Below are 6,277 nucleotides of genomic sequence, written 5' to 3' on the forward strand. Positions count from 1 at the left end.
GGTGTAGAGATTACTTTAAAAAATTTGTTTTTAATCTTTAAATAAATGAGTATATCTCCTTTAAAAAAAAAAGTAAAAATGAGAAAGCATATGGAAATACCTATAAAAAGTAAAGTTAAGGGGATATGATACTGGGGCTACTAGTCTTCATCTTGCCTCCTAGATAAAAAGCTGTCTTAAGTTTGGAGCCTATTCAGAGGTGGGAAGAGAAGAGAGTTAAGAAGATATAGGATTCTGGATTCAGCTGTGTCTGAAACCAGAGGCACGAAATAAATTTTCTTTTGGCTTAGGTAAGTTTGAATTGAGTTTTCTGTCACTTGTAACAAAAAGAATCATAGATCTTGATATCTGAGCCTTTAGAATGAGGATATTTAAGACTAGTCAGTGTTTCTCAGTGCGGACACTAATAGCATTTAGTGGGACAATTCTTTATTGTGCACACTGTTCTGAACATTTATCTTTTTTAATGTTTATTTCTTTATCTTGAGAAAGAGAGAGAGAGAGAGAGAGAGAGAGAGAGCTGAGCACAAGCAGGGGAGGGGCATAGAAAGAGGGAGAGGGAGAATCCCAAGCAGGCTCCACACACAACACAGAGCCTGATGTGTGGCTCAAACTCACGAACGTGAGATCATGACCTGAGCTGAAATCAAGAGTCAGACGCTTAACTGACCGACCCACCCAGATGCCGCTGCTCCAAACATTCATTTTTGCCCCCACCCACAAAATACCAGAAGCACCTTTCAGTTATTATAGCAACCAAAAACCCACCACCTATCCCACTAGACACACACACACACACACACACACACACACACGCACATTTCCAAATGGCTCCTATGGACAAGTTATTTCCCAAGTTGAGAACAAATAAACTAGAAAATCTCCAAGCCCCTCTCAACCGAGCTGAAATTAGCCATGTCATGTACCAGAAATCAAGTTCACTAGAGTCTAGTCTTAGCGTCAACTGCAAATAATAAAATTTTTGCATCCACTTATTTTTAAAATGAGGACACTAATATACAACTATAAGGGTAAACTTATCAAGGGATCATTGTGATAAATTACTTGAAGTAAATCTAGCATAACCTAAAATAGATCCATAACATTCCCAAGGGAAATATCTTAAACATTCTTTTTCCAAATTTATATGGACCACAGTTGATGTACCCATTCACTTACCGAAGGACATTTTGATTGCTTCCAAGTTCTGGCAATTATGAGTAAAGCTGCTGTAACACATGTATGCAGGTTTTCATGTGGACATAAGCATTTAGCTCCTTTGGGTAAATACCAAGGAGTCTAGAGACTTTTGAACACCATTGTAACTTATAATTGGTCCATAAAACGATAATTTTTTAGGAGCACCCACCTGCGCCAGGTGTGGAGTTTACTGAAGATTCTCTCTGTCTCTCTCCCTCTGCCCCTCCCCTGCTCACTCGTTTTTGCTCTAGCTCTCTCCATCCCCCCCACAAAAAAAAAAAAAAAATTTCTAAACCCTGAAAGTTCATGGTTATATTTTCACACTCTTAATTCACCTACCAATAAAGAGTTAAAGTCACTTCTAAAGCTATCCTGTGTTAACCATCATTTTTCTAGACCTCTTTAATTGTATCTCCAGTGGGAGAGATTGGCTTAGGAAGTGGGGAGGGGTTATTTTAATCAACAAATGGGTTTCATTACTTCCCAAGTGTTACTGCAAGGATCGCTGTAGAACAAACAGTGAGGTTGATGGCTGGCAGTCAGCTAAACTCATGCACTTCTCCACACCCATCTCTTAGTTCCCATAGTTTACTACCTGTCATTCTTTGTTAGTCAACCCCACAAACGTTAAATCCTTGAATGCCAAGGTCCTCTTGTAGCCCATAGTGCTCTGTAAATGTAAGAGGATAAAGTTTTCAGTGCCTTTTAGAAGTCATCGGTTTGTAAATCGATTTTTTTATGGTACCTTTCTAATCTTTTCTCTTTTTTTGGTCTCTTCTTGGCAAGTTTGCGCTCTGAAGATTAATTCTCAAACAAATGGCCTCAACTCTCCACTGGCCAATTCGGAGATGTCGGGAGAGTGGGCTCGGTTCCATGTGCTGCCTTTGAAATCTGAGCACAATGAGATGACTTCACATTGCGTGAGCACAGCCAGCCAAATCCAGGCTGAGGGTTACAGCCACGACAGACCCTGCTTTCATCTCCACGCTCTTCAAAACGGCCATAAATTATTGCTGCTGAAAATAGTGCTGGGATCCTGGGGCCAATTTTCAAGTTTAGGAGGACTTGAGGGGTACCCTATCCCACTCTGCTGGCTCGACTAGCTAACGAGCTCTCCTCGCCACCTTGGCCCTTGCACAAAACATGGCGGCGACTTCTCAGGATGGTACCTGCCCCTTGAGACAAAGCAGGAGGGCAGCTATTTGAAGGCTGAGAGATGCACCATAGAAGCCAGAAAAGTGAGACAGAAGGCGAAGTAAGGGGAGGCAGTTAAACCACTTCAAAACCACTTTTTGACTCTCAGGCTGCGTAGAAAGCAGCCCTGAAACTCAGAAAAGTAACCTCAACCTTTCGCACATTCATCTTTGAAGCCAAAAGTTGGTGGGGAGGCTGGCAGTGAATGCACAGCCCCACACTTTCATGAGCAGCCAGTTTAAGCAAGTTCCCCAAGTTTCCTATATAAGGATTGCTTGAAATTGCTACGGGTGCTGTAAATACTCCTCTTTGCTTTATGTCCTTCGTTCCCACATTGAGGGTTCGCGAAGAAACGGAGATTTCGTTTTCAACAGAAGATGCCGCGACCAAGCACCACGTGGGGCCCTCTGTCCGTTAGAGAAATGGAAGAGTCTTGGGTCCTGTCCATCGCTCCTTCATACGAAGGAATTACCTCCAGCTGGGCCAAATTGATTCGGCAAATATTCCATTTTCACATGATTTTGCTGCAGCACCATAATGAATGTACCTCTTTCATGAAAGAAAGAAGGTCCGTGAAAGAAACAGTTAAAGGATTTGGAGCAGGAGCTGGAAACATGGGCTGCTTTGTTCTTACGGCAACGGCTTCCCCATCTAAAACATTCTCCCGTTTTGAAGGATCTGTCTCTTCTCTTCCAGCCGCAACCCTCAAGCTACAACAACAGACTCATGATTTTTTTTTTTGATGCCAAGGTTATGAATACTCTTTCATGAATATTCTCCTTTGAACTCATTTTTCTTGCAGACGAAAAATAGCCTCATGTATTGCAGGGCTGACAGTAATACAGGAAACATACAAATTGTTCTCTCAGGGGCAGTAAAATGCTCCGAAATGCACATAGAAAAATTCCAAATACAACATACTGTTTATGGAGCACTGCCTTTGCAGCTATAATTTTTAAAAAGTAATATTTCTGACTGGCATATATTCCATAGAACATATTTCAGAGATTAATACCAAGATTAATAGCTTAAAATGTCTCCCTTTACGGCATCGTGATTGCTTTTCCCAAATCACTGCAAACTCCTAGTGAATAGCATTTTAGGATGTGCCATTTGGAAGGAAGGAAACCTTCATTGGATTAAGCTGCTTCTGTTTTATTTTTCCTTTTATCTCATTTCAACATATCCTCCAACTTCCTCCTCTAAAAATAATTCAACTAACGCCAACCTAACAGATTATACCAGGTTTATTAATTTCATTCTGCCTCAAAAGGAAGTGATTATTGAGGCTCAAAATTACATGTGTAGTCCTGTCAACTAATGTTTACGTTCCTTATTAAACCTTCTTTTCATTCTGTGTTAGTATCATCAGTGAAATAATTTCTTTTCTGGTGTTAAAAATATATGTGCTTTCCCTGAGCCCCTTTCAAAAGTCTTATCTCATCCAAAAGTGAATCCAGAAAACAGCCTCCCTTAATCCTGCTTTGGGGCTTAGATTCTTTCACCCTGGAAGCATTCGTGTTGATTTCTGTTATATCCATGCTGGTGTAAAAACCTTTGCTATGGCAGAAAAATAATTCTGCGTGCAGATGATGTGCCTCTTAAGACTAACATTGTCAGGTGAACTACGGCCAGGGTGATTTAAGAATACTTCTCCAGGGGCGCTTGGGTGGCTCAGTCCGTTAAGGGTCCAACTCTTGATCTCAGCTCAGCTCATGATCCCCCAGTTCATGGGTTCAAGCCCTGTGTCGGGCTCTACGATGACAGCATGGAACTTGCCTGGGATTCTGTCTCTCCTCCCTCTCTCTCTCTCTCTCTCTCTCTCTCTCTCTCTCTCTCCCCCCTCCCCTTCCTCTGCTCTCTCTCTCTCAAAATAAATAAATAAACTTAAAAAAAAAACAAAAACTCATATATATAAAAATAAATAAATAAATAAATAATATAAAAAAAAAAAAAACTTCTCCAGACTGAGTGAATGACCTGTAAAAATTCCAAGATACAATTTTGTTTGGCATTTGGCATTAAGAATATTCTACAAAGCTCCTTTCATGTGGAGAGGCAGTACTCTACAGTGGTTCAGAACATGTTCAAATCCCATTGTTGCCACTTACTAGCTGTGTGATCTTGAAGAAGACACTTAGCCACCCGCATCACAAAATAGGGTTAATTATACCACCCGCCGCTCAGGACTGTTGTGAGGGTTACGTTGGTAAAAAACACATACAGCAATTGGGACGCTGTCCAACACAGAGTTGGTACCCAGTGAGTGCTAGCTCGTAATATCATCCACTTCACAAGGCATGACATTCTTTTATATAACTTTAGAAACAGACTTGTAAAATAAAAAGAAATCCTAGAAAAATCTAATTCCGTATAACTTACCAACATGAAATTACAGACAGAAAATGTTATATACATGATTTAATAAAACTCAGGCTATTCTTTTATATAATTGCATAGAGTCAATAGATAAAATATATTCATCCTTTTTTTTTAACCTGGAAAAAATGTTTTCATAAGTAAATCCCTTTCCCTATGACTTCTTTTGTCACAGAACTAAAGCTGTCATTGCTTCCTTATTCAGTTTGCCTGTCTCACATCCTACCCAGCCCCAACACATTAACTCAGTGAGTATTTAGTAAATATCTGCTCAGAAAAACACCACATGAGCAAGAGGGGCACCAGCTAACTACATCTATACAGCAGGATCAATTTCCTAAACGTTTAATTGAGCAAGTTTGCTTTCTAGAGAATTGTTTCCTGTAGCTAAAGAAAAATCTGTGAATTCCTATGTTTTTCCGGCCCAAACAATTTTGCTTCCATGAATCTCTGGAAAGAAGTGTGCTATAATCAGTCCAAATTGAATGCCACATAACTTAACTACACAAAAATTATCATAAAGTGCCACACTACTGTGTTACCTTAATGTTAACTCTAGAGGTTACACTCAAAAGTCTTCGTATTCATCTCAACCCACGATCAAAACAGCAAATAAATGTCTGGTAATTATGTAATTTAACAGAAAAAAAAGGCTAAAATATTGTAGATACAGTTGGATTATAATCACATATTTTTAATTTGCATTGAAAATATGTGAGGTTGGGGCGCCTGGGTGGCTCGGTCAGTTAAACGTTCGACTTTGGCTCAGATCACGATCTCACAGTTCATGAGTTCGAGCCCCATGTCGGGCTCTGTGCTAACAGCTTGGAGCCTGGAGCCTGCTTCAGATTCTGTGTCTCCCTTTCTCTGACCCTCCTCTGAGAAAGTCCCCTGACAACTCGCACCCTGTCTCTCTCTCTTTCTAAAATAAACATTAAAAAGAAAATATGTGAGGAAAAACTAAAGAATGAATGGCAATCTTATTGGTATGAGATTGTGATTTTCTCCATTTTCTGATTTTTGACTGACTATATTCTTTTTACAATAAAAATGTTAAATTTGTAAAACGCTATCAAAATTGAACTATAGGAGTGCCTGGCTGGCTCAGTTGGTAGAACATGTGACTCTTGATCTCCGGATTGTAAGTTTGAACCCACATTGGCTGTAGAGATTACAGAAAAAATAAAATCTTTTTAAAAAATTGAACTATAAATTACATAAGTTTTTCATTTATGTATAAACAAAGGAATTCACGTGGCATTTAATTCTGATTTAATTTTTATGAAATAAAACCTACAAAGAGTTCTCAAAGAAATCTGAAGGTCTTCAAACTACATCTCTGTTTTGTATGATAAGCAAGAGATTCCCAAGTATTGAAAAAAATAATAAACTTAAGGTTACATGTTTCACATCACCATCATATTTAAGTACTATTTAGAAGACCATGATACTACATATATCAATCTGATTTAGTTTCATAGTTTCTTATCTGAGTTTTTTAAAG

This window comes from Lynx rufus, unplaced genomic scaffold (genome assembly GCF_022079265.1).
Source record: "Lynx rufus isolate CCGP_SWC_20201006 ecotype Redwood Valley unplaced genomic scaffold, mLynRuf1.p SCAF_8, whole genome shotgun sequence".
In the NCBI taxonomy this organism is placed as follows: Eukaryota; Metazoa; Chordata; class Mammalia; order Carnivora; family Felidae; genus Lynx; species Lynx rufus.